We start from the raw sequence: 13,124 nt of genomic DNA on the forward strand, positions 1-13,124 counted from the left end.
ATTTCCGGGTGGGGCCCACGTGATTTCCGTGTGGGGCCTACGTGATTTCCGGGTGGGGCCCACGTGATTTCCGGGTGGGGCCCACGTGATTTCCGGGTGGGGCCCACGTGATTTCCGGGTGGGGTCCACGTGATTTCCGGGTGGGGCCCACGTGATTTCCGGGTGGGGCCCATGTGATTTCCCCGTGGGGCCCACGTGATTTCCCCGTGGGGCCCACGTGATTTCCGGGTGGGGCCCACGTGATTTCCGGGTGGGGCCCACGTGATTTCCGGGTGGGGCCCACGTGATTTCCTTGTGGGGCCCACGTGATTTCCCCTGGGGGCCCACGTGATTTCCGGGTGGGCCCCACGTGATTTCCGGGTGGGGCCCACGTGATTTCCGGGTGGGGCCCACGTGATTTCCGGGTGGGGCCCACGTGATTTCCGGGTGGGGCCCACGTGATTTCCGGGTGGGGCCCACGTGATTTCCGGGTGGGGCCCACGTGATTTCCGGGTGGGGCCCACGTGATTTCCGGGTGGGGCCCACGTGATTTCCGGGTGGGGCCCACGTGATTTCCCCTGGGGGCCCACGTGATTTCCGGGTGGGGCCCACGTGATTTCCGGGTGGGGCCCACGTGATTTCCGGGTGGGGCCCACGTGATTTCCGGGTGGGGCCCACGTGATTTCCGGGTGGGGCCCACGTGATTTCCGGGTGGGGCCCACGTGATTTCCGGGTGGGGCCCACGTGATTTCCGGGTGGGCCCCACGTGATTTCCGGGTGGGGCCCACGTGATTTCCCCGTGGGGCCCACGTGATTTCCGGATGGGGCCCACGTGATTTCCGGGTGGGGCCCACGTGATTTCCGGGTGGGGCCCACGTGATTTCCGGGTGGGGCCCACGTGATTTCCGGGTGGGGCCCACGTGATTTCCGGGTGGGGCCCACGTGATTTCCCCTGGGGGCCCACGTGATTTCCGGGTGGGGCCCACGTGATTTCCGGGTGGGGCCCACGTGATTTCCGGGTGGGGCCCACGTGATTTCCCCGTGGGGCCCACGTGATTTCCGGGTGGGGCCCACGTGATTTCCGGGTGGGGCCCACGTGATTTCCCCTGGGGGCCCACGTGATTTCCGGGTGGGGCCCACGTGATTTCCGGGTGGGGCCCACGTGATTTCCGGGTGGGGCCCACGTGATTTCCGGGTGGGGTCCACGTGATTTCCCCGTGGGGCCCACGTGATTTCCCGTGGGGCCCACGTGATTTCCGGGTGGGGCCCACGTGATTTCCGGGTGGGGCCCACGTGATTTCCGGGTGGGGCCCACGTGATTTCCGGGTGGGGCCCACGTGATTTCCCCGTGGGGCCCACGTGATTTCCGGGTGGGGCCCACGTGATTTCCGGGTGGGGCCCACGTGATTTCAGGGTGGGGCCCACGTGATTTCCGGGTGGGGCCCACGTGATTTCCGGGTGGGGCCCACGTGATTTCCCCGTGGGGCCCACGTGATTTCCGGGTGGGGCCCACGTGATTTCAGGGTGGGGCCCACGTGATTTCCGGGTGGGGCCCACGTGATTTCCGGGTGGGGCCCACGTGATTTCCCCTGGGGGCCCACGTGATTTCCGGGTGAGGCCCACGTGATTTCCGGGTGGGGCCCACGTGATTTCCGGGTGGGGCCCACGTGATTTCAGGGTGGGGCCCACGTGATTTCCCCTGGGGGCCCACGTGATTTCCGGGTGGGGCCCACGTGATTTCCGGGTGGGGCCCACGTGATTTCCGGGTGGGGCCCACGTGATTTCCGGGTGGGGCCCACGTGATTTCCGGGTGGGGCCCACGTCATGTCTGGGTGGGGCCCACGTGATTTCCGGGTGGGGCCCACGTGATTTCCCGTGGGGCCCACGTGATTTCCGGGTGGGGCCCACGTGATTTCCGGGTGGGGCCCACGTGATTTCCGGGTGGGGCCCACGTGATTTCCGGGTGGGGCCCACGTGATTTCCGGGTGGGGCCCACGTGATTTCCGGGTGGGGCCCACGTGATTTCCGGGTGGGGCCCACGTGATTTCCGGGTGGGGCCCACGTGATTTCCGGGTGGGGCCCACGTGATTTCCGGGTGGGGCCCACGTGATTTCCGGGTGGGGCCCACGTGATTTCCGGGTGGGGCCCACGTGATTTCCGGGTGGGGCCCACGTGATTTCCGGGTGGGGCCCACGTGATTTCCGGGTGGGGCCCACGTGATTTCCCCGTGGGGCCCACGTGATTTCCCCGTGGGGCCCACGTGATTTCCGGGTGGGGCCCACGTGATTTCCGGGTGGGGCCCACGTGATTTCCGGGTGGGGCCCACGTGATTTCCGGGTGGGGCCCACGTGATTTCCGGGTGGGGCCCACGTGATTTCCGGGTGGGGCCCACGTGATTTCCGGGTGGGGCCCACGTGATTTCCGGTGGGGCCCACGTGATTTCCGGGTGGGGCCCACGTGATTTCCGGGTGGGGCCCACGTGATTTCTCCGTGGTGCCCACGTGATTTCCGGGTGGGGCCCACGTGATTTCCGGGTGGGGCCCACGTGATTTCCGGGTGGGGCCCACGTGATTTCAGGGTGGGGCCCACGTGATTTCCGGGTGGGGCCCACGTGATTTCCGGGTGGGGCCCACGTGATTTCCCCGTGGGGCCCACGTGATTTCCGGGTGGGGCCCACGTGATTTCCGGGTGGGGCCCACGTGATTTCCGGGTGGGGCCCACGTGATTTCCGTGTGGGGCCCACGTGATTTCCGGGTGGGGCCCACGTGATTTCCGTGTGGGGCCCACGTGATTTCCGGGTGGGGCCCACGTGATTTCCGGGTGGGGCCCACGTGATTTCCCCGTGGGGCCCACGTGATTTCCGGGTGGGGCCCACGTGATTTCCGCGTGGGCCCCACGTGATTTCCGGGTGGGGCCCACGTGATTTCCGTGTGGGGCCCACGTGATTTCCGTGTGGGGCCCACGTGATTTCCCCGTGGTGCCCACGTGATTCCCGGGTGGGGCCCACGTGATTTCCGGGTGGGGCCCACGTGATTTCCGGGTGGGGCCCACGTGATTTCAGGGTGGGGCCCACGTGATTTCCGGGTGGGGCCCACGTGATTTCCGGGTGGGGCCCACGTGATTTCCGGGTGGGGCCCACGTGACTTCCGGGTGGGGCCCACGTGATTTCCGGGTGGGGCCCACGTGATTTCCCCGTGGGGCCCACGTGATTTCCGGGTGGGGCCCACGTGATTTCCGGGTGGGGCCCACGTGATTTCCGGGTGGGGCCCACGTGATTTCCCCTGGGGGCCCACGTGATTTCCGGGTGGGGCCCACGTGATTTCCGGGGGGGGCCCACGTGATTTCCGGGTGGGGCCCACGTGATTTCCGGGTGGGGCCCACGTGATTTCCCCTGGGGTCCCACGTGATTTCCGGGTGGGGCCCACGTGATTTCCGGGTGGGGCCCACGTGATTTCCGGGTGGGGCCCACGTGATTTCCGGGTGGGGCCCACGTGATTTCCGGGTGGGGCCCACGTGATTTCCGGGTGGGGCCCACGTGATTTCCGGGTGGGGCCCACGTGATTTCCGGGTGGGGCCCACGTGATATCCGGGTGGGGCCCACGTGATTTCCGGGTGGGGCCCACGTGATTTCCCCGTGGGGCCCACGTGATTTCCGGGTGGGGCCCACGTGATTTCCGGGTGGGCCCCACGTGATTTCCGGGTGGGGCCCACGTGATTTCCGGGTGGGGCCCACGTGATTTCCGGGTGGGGCCCACGTGATTTCCCCGTGGTGCCCACGTGATTTCCGGGTGGGGCCCACGTGATTTCCGGGTGGGGCCCACGTGATTTCCGGGTGGGGCCCACGTGATTTCAGGGTGGAGCCCACGTGATTTCCGGGTGGGGCCCACGTGATTTCCGGGTGGGGCCCACGTGATTTCCTGGTGGGGCCCACGTGACTTCCGGGTGGGGCCCACGTGACTTCCGGGTGGGGCCCACGTGATTTCCGGGTGGGGCCCACGTGATTTCCCCGTGGGGCCCACGTGATTTCCGGGTGGGGCCCACGTGATTTCCGGGTGGGGCCCACGTGATTTCCGGGTGGGGTCCACGTGATTTCCGGTTGGGGCCCACGTGATTTCCGTGTGGGGCCCACGTGATTTCCGGGTGGGGCCCACGTGATTTCCGGGTGGGGCCCACGTGATTTCCGGGTGGGGCCCACGTGATTTCCGGGTGGGGCCCACGTGATTTCCGGGTGGGGCCCACGTGATTTCCGGGTGGGGCCCACGTGATATCCGGGTGGGGCCCACGTGATTTCCGGGTGGGGCCCACGTGATTTCCGGGTGGGGCCCACGTGATTTCCGGGTGGGGCCCACGTGATTTCCGGGTGGGCCCCACGTGATTTCCGGGTGGGGCCCACGTGATTTCCGGGTGGGGCCCACGTGATTTCCGGGTGGGGCCCACGTGATTTCCGGGTGGGGCCCACGTGATTTCCGGGTGGGGCCCACGTGATTTCCGGGTGGGGCCCACGTGATATCCGGGTGGGGCCCACGTGATTTCCGGGTGGGGCCCACGTGATTTCCCCGTGGGGCCCACGTGATTTCCGGGTGGGGCCCACGTGATTTCCGGGTGGGCCCCACGTGATTTCCGGGTGGGGCCCACGTGATTTCCGGGTGGGGCCCACGTGATTTCCGGGTGGGGCCCACGTGATTTCCCCGTGGTGCCCACGTGATTTCCGGGTGGGGCCCACGTGATTTCCGGGTGGGGCCCACGTGATTTCCGGGTGGGGCCCACGTGATTTCAGGGTGGAGCCCACGTGATTTCCGGGTGGGGCCCACGTGATTTCCGGGTGGGGCCCACGTGATTTCCTGGTGGGGCCCACGTGACTTCCGGGTGGGGCCCACGTGACTTCCGGGTGGGGCCCACGTGATTTCCGGGTGGGGCCCACGTGATTTCCCCGTGGGGCCCACGTGATTTCCGGGTGGGGCCCACGTGATTTCCGGGTGGGGCCCACGTGATTTCCGGGTGGGGTCCACGTGATTTCCGGTTGGGGCCCACGTGATTTCCGTGTGGGGCCCACGTGATTTCCGGGTGGGGCCCACGTGATTTCCGTGTGGGGCCCACGTGATTTCCGGGTGGGGCCCACGTGATTTCCCCGTGGGGCCCACGTCATTTCCCCGTGGGGCCCACGTGATTTCCGGGTGGGGCCCACGTGATTTCCGGGTGGGCCCCACGTGATTTCCGGGTGGGGCCCACGTGATTTCCGGGTGGGGCCCACGTGATTTCAGGGTGGGGCCCACGTGATTTCCGGGTGGGGCCCACGTGATTTCCGGGTGGGGCCCACGTGATTTCCCCTGGGGGCCCACGTGATTTCCGGGTGAGGCCCACGTGATTTCCGGGTGGGGCCCACGTGATTTCCGGGTGGGGCCCACGTGATTTCAGGGTGGGGCCCACGTGATTTCCCCTGGGGGCCCACGTGATTTCCGGGTGGGGCCCACGTGATTTCCGGGTGGGGCCCACGTGATTTCCGGGTGGGGCCCACGTGATTTCCGGGTGGGGCCCACGTGATTTCCGGGTGGGGCCCACGTGATTTCCGGGTGGGGCCCACGTCATTTCCGGGTGGGGCCCACGTGATTTCCGGGTGGGGCCCACGTGATTTCCCCGTGGGGCCCACGTGATTTCCGGGTGGGGCCCACGTGATTTCCGGGTGGGGCCCACGTGATTTCCGGGTGGGGCCCACGTGATTTCCGGGTGGGGCCCACGTGATTTCCGGGTGGGGCCCACGTGATTTCCGGGTGGGGCCCACGTGATTTCCGGGTGGGGCCCACGTGATTTCCCCGTGGGGCCCACGTGATTTCCGGGTGGGGCCCACGTGATTTCCCCGTGGGGCCCACGTGATTTCCGGGTGGGGCCCACGTGATTTCCGGGTGGGGCCCACGTGATTTCCGGGTGGGGCCCACGTGATTTCCGGGTGGGGCCCACGTGATTTCCGGGTGGGGCCCACGTGATTTCCGGGTGGGGCCCACGTGATTTCCCCGTGGGGCCCACGTGATTTCCCCGTGGGGCCCACGTGATTTCCGGGTGGGGCCCACGTGATTTCCGGGTGGGGCCCACGTGATTTCCGGGTGGGGCCCACGTGATTTCCGGGTGGGGCCCACGTGATTTCCGGGTGGGGCCCACGTGATTTCCGAGTGGGGCCCACGTGATTTCCGGGTGGGGCCTACGTGATTTCCGGGTGGGGCCCACGTGATTTCCCCTGGGGGCCCACGTGATTTCCGGGTGGGGCCCACGTGATTTCCGGGTGGGGCCCACGTGATTTCCGGGTGGGGCCCACGTGATTTCCGGGTGTGGCCCACGTGATTTCCCCGTGGGGCCCACGTGATTTCCGGGTGGGGCCCACGTGATTTCCGGGTGGGGCCCACGTGATTTCCCCTGGGGGCCCACGTGATTTCCGGGTGGGGCCCTCGTGATTTCCGGGTGGGGCCCACGTGATTTCCGGGTGGGGCCCACGTGATTTCCGGGTGGGGCCCACGTGATTTCCGGGTGGGGCCCACGTGATTTCCGGGTGGGGCCCACGTGATTTCCGCGTGGGGCCCACGTGATTTCCCCGGGGGGCCCACGTGATTTCCGCGTGGGGCCCACGTGATTTCCGGGTCGGGCCCACGTGATTTCCCCGTGGGGCCCACGTGATTTCCGGGTGGGGCCCACGTGATTTCCGGGTGGGGCCCACCGTGATTTCCGGGTGGGGCCAACGTGATTTCCGGGTGGGGCCCTAGTGATTTCCGGGTGGGGCCCACGTGATTTCCGGGTGGGACCCACGTGATTTCCCTGTGGGGCCCACGTGATTTCCGGGTGGGGCCCACGTGATTTCCGGGTGGGGCCCACGTGATATCCGGGTGGGGCCCACGTGATTTCCCCTGGGGGCCCACGTGATTTCCAGGTGGGGCCCACGTGATTTCCCCTGGGGGCCCACGTGATTTCCGGGTAGGGCCCACGTGATTTCCGGGTGGGGCCCACGTGATTTCCGGGTGGCGCCCACGTGATTTCCGGGTGGGGCCCACGTGATTTCCGGGTGGGGCCCACGTGATTTCCGGGTGGGGCCCACGTGATTTCCGGGTGGGGCCCACGTGATTTCCGGGTGGGGCCCACGTGATTTCCGGGTGGGGCCCACGTGATTTCCGGGTGGGGCCCACGTGATTTCCCCTGGGGGCCCACGTGATTTCCGGGTGGGGCCCACGTGATTTCCGGGTGGGGCCCACGTGATTTCCGGGTGGGGCCCACGTGATTTCCGGGTGGGGCCCACGTGATTTCCGGGTGGGGCCCACGTGATTTCCGGGTGGGGCCCACGTGATTTCCGGGTGGGGCCCACGTGATTTCCGGGTGGGGCCCACGTGATTTCCGGGTGGGGCCCACGTGATTTCCGGGTGGGGCCCACGTGATTTCCGGGTGGGGCCCACGTGATTTCCGGGTGGGGCCCACGTGATTTCCCCGTGGGGCCCACGTGATTTCCGGGTGGGCCCCACGTGATTTCCGGGTGGGGCCCACGTGATTTCCGTGTGGGGCCCACGTGATTTCCGGGTGGGGCCCACGTGATTTCCCCGTGGGGCCCACGTCATTTCCCCGTGGGGCCCACGTGATTTCCGGGTGGGGCCCACGTGATTTCCGGGTGGGCCCCACGTGATTTCCGGGTGGGGCCCACGTGATTTCCGGGTGGGGCCCCCGTGATTTCCGGGTGGGGCCCACGTGATTTCCGTGTGGGGCAAACGTGATTTCCGGGTGGGGCCCACGTGATTTCCGGGTGGGGCCCACGTGATTTCAGGGTGGGGCCCACGTGATTTCCGGGTGGGGCCCACGTGATTTCCGGGTGGGGCCCACGTGATTTCCGGGGGGGGCCCACGTGATTTCCGGGGGGGGCCCACAGGATTTCCGGGTGGGGCCCACGTGATTTCCGGGTGGGTCCCACGTGATTTCCCCTGGGGGCCCACGTGATTTCCGGGTGGGGCCCACGTGATTTCCGTGTGGGGCCCACGTGATTTCCGGGTGGGGCCCACGTGATTTCCGTGTGGGGCCCACGTGATTTCCGGGTGGGGCCCACGTGATTTCCGGGTGGGGCCCACGTGATTTCCCCGTGGGGCCCACGTGATTTCCGGGTGGGGCCCACGTGATTTCCGGGTGGGCCCCACGTGATTTCCGGGTGGGGCCCACGTGATTTCCGGGTGGGGCCCACGTGATTTCCGGGTGGGGCCCACGTGATTTCCGGGTGGGGCCCACGTGATTTCCGGGTGGGGCCCACGTGATTTCCGGGTGGGGCCCACGTGATTTCCGGGTGGGGCCCACGTGATTTCAGGGTGGGGCCCACGTGATTTCCGGGTGGTGCCCACGTGATTTCCGGGTGGGGCCCACGTGATTTCCGGGTGGGGCCCACGTGACTTCCGGGTGGGGCCCACGTGATTTCCGGGTGGGGCCCACGTGATTTCCGGGTGGGGCCCACGTGATTTCCGGGTGGGGCCCACGTGATTTCCGGGTGGGGCCCACGTGATTTCCGGGTGGGGCCCACGTGATTTCCGGGTGGGGCCCACGTGATTTCCGGGTGGGGCCCACGTGATTTCCGTGTGGGGCCCACGTGATTTCCGGGTGGGGCCCACGTGATTTCCGTGTGGGGCCCACGTGATTTCCGGGTGGGGCCCACGTGATTTCCGGGTGGGGCCCACGTGATTTCCCCGTGGGGCCCACGTGATTTCCGGGTGGGGCCCACGTGATTTCCGGGTGGGGCCCACGTGATTTCCGGGTGGGGCCCACGTGATTTCCGGGTGGGGCCCACGTGATTTCCGGGTGGGGCCCACGTGATTTCCCCGTGGTGCCCACGTGATTTCCGGGTGGGGCCCACGTGATTTCCGGGTGGGGCCCACGTGATTTCCGGGTGGGGCCCACGTGATTTCAGGGTGGGCCCCACGTGATTTCCGGGTGGGGCCCACGTGATTTCCGGGTGGGGCCCACGTGATTTCCGGGTGGGGCCCACGTGACTTCCGGGTGGGGCCCACGTGATTTCCGGGTGGGGCCCACGTGATTTCCCCGTGGGGCCCACGTGATTTCCGGGTGGGGCCCACGTGATTTCCGGGTGGGGCCCACGTGATTTCCGGGTGGGCCCCACGTGATTTCCGGGTGGGGCCCACGTGATTTCCGGGTGGGGCCCACGTGATTTCCGGGTGGGGCCCACGTGATTTCCCCTGGGGGCCCACGTGATTTCCGGGTGGGGCCCACGTGATTTCCGGGTGGGGCCCACGTGATTTCCGGGTGGGGCCCACGTGATATCCGGGTGGGGCCCACGTGATTTCCGGGTGGGGCCCACGTGATTTCCGGGTGGGGCCCACGTGATTTCCGGGTGGGGCCCACGTGATTTCCGGGTGGGGCCCACGTGATTTCCTTGTGGGGCCCACGTGATTTCCCCTGGGGGCCCACGTGATTTCCGGGTGGGGCCCACGTGATTTCCGGGTGGGGCCCACGTGATTTCTGGGAGGGGCCCACGTGATTTCCGGGTGGGGCCCACGTGATTTCCGGGTGGGGCCCACGTGATTTCCGGGTGGGGCCCACGTGATTTCCGGGTGGGGCCCACGTGATTTCCGGGTGGGGCCCACGTGATTTCCGGGTGGGGCCCACGTGATTTCCGGGTGGGGCCCACGTGATTTCCGGGTGGGGCCCACGTGATTTCCCCGTGGGGCCCACGTGATTTCCGGGTGGGCCCCACGTGATTTCCGAGTGGGGCCCACGTGATTTCCCCGTGGGGCCCACGTGATTTCCGGGTGGGGCCCACGTGATTACCGGGTGGGGCCCACGTGATTTCCCGGTGGGGCCCACGTGATTTCCGGGTGGGGCCCACGTGATTTCCGGGTGGGGCCCACGTGATTTCCGGGTGGGGCCCACGTGATTTCCGGGTGGGGCCACGTGATTTCCGGGTGGGGCCCACGTGATATCCGGGTGGGGCCCACGTGATTTCCCCTGGGGGCCCACGTGATTTCCGGGTAGGGCCCACGTGATTTCCGGGTGGGGCCCACGTGATTTCCGGGTGGGGCCCACGTGATTTCCGGGTGGGGCCCACGTGATTTCCGGGTGGGGCCCACGTGATTTCCGGGTGGGGCCCACGTGATTTCCCCGTGGGGCCCACGTGATTTCCGGGTGGGCCCCACGTGATTTCCGAGTGGGGCCCACGTGATTTCCCCGTGGGGCCCACGTGATTTCCGGGTGGGGCCCACGTGATTACCGGGTGGGGCCCACGTGATTTCCCGGTGGGGCCCACGTGATTTCCGGGTGGGGCCCACGTGATTTCCGGGTGGGGCCCACGTGATTTCCGGGTGGGGCCCACGTGATTTCCGGGTGGGGCCACGTGATTTCCGGGTGGGGCCCACGTGATATCCGGGTGGGGCCCACGTGATTTCCCCTGGGGGCCCACGTGATTTCCGGGTAGGGCCCACGTGATTTCCGGGTGGGGCCCACGTGATTTCCGGGTGGGGCCCACGTGATTTCCGGGTGGGGCCCACGTTATTTCCCCGTGGGGCCCACGTGATTTCCGGGTGGGGCCCACGTGATTTCCGGGTGGGGCCCACGTGATTTCCGGGTGGGGCCCACGTGATTTCCGGGTGGGGCCCACGTGATTTCCGGGTGGGGCCCACGTGATTTCCGGGTGGGGCCCACGTGATTTCCGGGTGGGGCCCACGTGATTTCCCCTGGGGGCCCACGTGATTTCCGGGGAGGGCCCACGTGATTTCCGGGTGGGGCCCACGTGATTTCCGGGTGGTGCCCATGTGATTTCCGGGTGGGGCCCACGTGATTTCCGGGTGGGGCCCACGTGATTTCCGGGTGGGGCCCACGTGATTTCCGGGTGGGGCCCACGTGATTTCCGGGTGGGGCCCACGTGATTTCCTCGTGGGGCCCACGGGATTTCCGGGTGGGCCCCACGTGATTTCCGGGTGGGGCCCACGTGATTTCTGGGTGGGGCCCACGTGATTTCCGGGTGGGGCCCACGTGATTTCCGGGTGGGGCCCACGTGATTTCCGGGTGGGGCCCACGTGATTTCCGGGTGGGGCCCACGTGATTTCCGGGTGGGGCCCACGTGATTTCCCCGTGGGGCCCACGTGATTTCCGGGTGGGGCCCACGTGATTTCCGGGTGGGGCCCACGTGATTTCCGGGTGGGGCCCACGTGATTTCCCCTGGGGGCCCACGTGATTTCCGGGTGGGGCCCACGTGATTTCCGGGTGGGGCCCACGTGATTTCCGGGTGGGGCCCACGTGATTTCCGGGTGGGGCCCACGTGATTTCCGGGTGGGGCCCACGTGATTTCCGGGTGGGGCCCACGTGATTTCCCCGTGGGGCCCACGTGATTTCCGGGTGGGGCCCACGTGATTTCCGGGTGGGGCCCACGTGATTTCCGGGTGGGGCCCACGTGATTTCCGGGTGGGGCCCACGTGATTTCCGGGTGGGGCCCACGTGATTTCCCCGTGGGGCCCACGTGATTTCAGGGTGGGGCCCACGTGATTTCCGGGTGGGGCCCACGTGATTTCCGGGTGGGGCCCACGTGATTTCCGGGTGGGGCCCACGTGATTTCCGGGTGGGGCCCACGTGATTTCCGGGTGGGGCCCACGTGATTTCCCCGTGGGGCCCACGTGATTTCCCCGTGGGGCCCACGTGATTTCCGGGTTGGGCCCACGTGATTTCCGGGTGGGGCCCACGTGATTTCCGGGTGGGGCCCACGTGATTTCCTTGTGGGGCCCACGTGATTTCCCCTGGGGGCCCACGTGATTTCCGGGTGGGGCCCACGTGATTTCCGGGTGGGGCCCATGTGATTTCCGGGTGGGGCCCAGGTGATTTCCGAGTGGGGCCCACGTGATTTCCGGGTGGGGCCCACGTGATTTCCGGGTGAGCCCCACGTGATTTCCGGGTGGGGCCCACGTGATTTCCCCGTGGGGCCCACGTTATTTCCGGATGGGGCCCACGTGATTTGCGGGTGGGGCCCACGTGATTTCCGGGTGGGGCCCACGTGATTTTCGGGTGGGGCCCACGTGATTTCCGGGTGGGGCCCACGTGATTTCCGGGTGGGGCCCACGTGATTTCCCCTGGGGGCCCACGTGATTTCCGGGTGGGGCCCACGTGATTTCCGGGTGGGGCCCACGTGATTTCCGGGTGGGGCCCACGTGATTTCCGGGTGGGGCCCACGTGATTTCCGGGTGGGGCCCACGTGATTTCCGGGTGGGGCCCACGTGATTTCCGGGTGGGGCCCACGTGATTTCAGGGTGGGGCCCACGAGATTTCCCCTGGGGGCCCACGTGATTTCCGGGTGGGGCCCACGTGATTTCCGGGTGCGGCCCACGTGATTTCCGGGTGGGGCCCACGTGATTTCCGGGTGGGGCCCACGTGATTTCCGGGTGGGGCCCACGTGATTTCCGGGTGGGGCCCACGTGATTTCCCCGTGGGGCCCACGTGATTTCCCCGTGGGGCCCACGTGATTTCCGGATGGGGCCCACGTGATTTCCGGGTGGGGCCCACGTGATTTCCGGGTGGGGCCCACGTGATTTCCGGGTGGGGCCCACGTGATTTCCGGGTGGGGCCCACGTGATTTCCCCGTGGGGCCCACGTGATTTCCGGGTTGGGCCCACGTGATTTCCCCGTGGGGCCCACGTGATTTCCGGGTGGGGCCCACGTGATTTCCCCGTGGGGCCCACGTGATTTCGGGGTGGGGCCCACGTGATTTCCGGGTGGGGCCCACGTGATTTCCGGGTGGGCCCCACGTGATTTCCGGGTGGGGCCCACGTGATTTCCGGGTGGGGCCCACGTGATTTCCGGGTGGGGCCCACGTGATTTCCGGGTGGGGCCCACGTGACTTCCGGGTGGGGCCCACGTGATTTCCGGGTGGGGCCCACGTGATTTCCGGGTGGGGCCCACGTGATTTCCCCGTGGGGCCCACGTGATTTCCGGGTGGGGCCCACGTGATTTCCGGGTGGGGCCCACGTGATTTCCGGGTGGGGCCCACGTGATTTCCGTGTGGGGCCCACGTGATTTCCGGGTGGGGCCCACGTGATTTCCGTGTGGGGCCCACGTGATTTCCGGGTGGGGCCCACGTGATTTCCGGGTGGGGCCCACGTGATTTCCCCGTGGGGCCCACGTGATTTCCGGGTGGGGCC

Source organism: Ovis canadensis, chromosome 15 (genome assembly GCF_042477335.2).
Source record: "Ovis canadensis isolate MfBH-ARS-UI-01 breed Bighorn chromosome 15, ARS-UI_OviCan_v2, whole genome shotgun sequence".
NCBI classification, from domain to species: domain Eukaryota; kingdom Metazoa; phylum Chordata; class Mammalia; order Artiodactyla; family Bovidae; genus Ovis; species Ovis canadensis.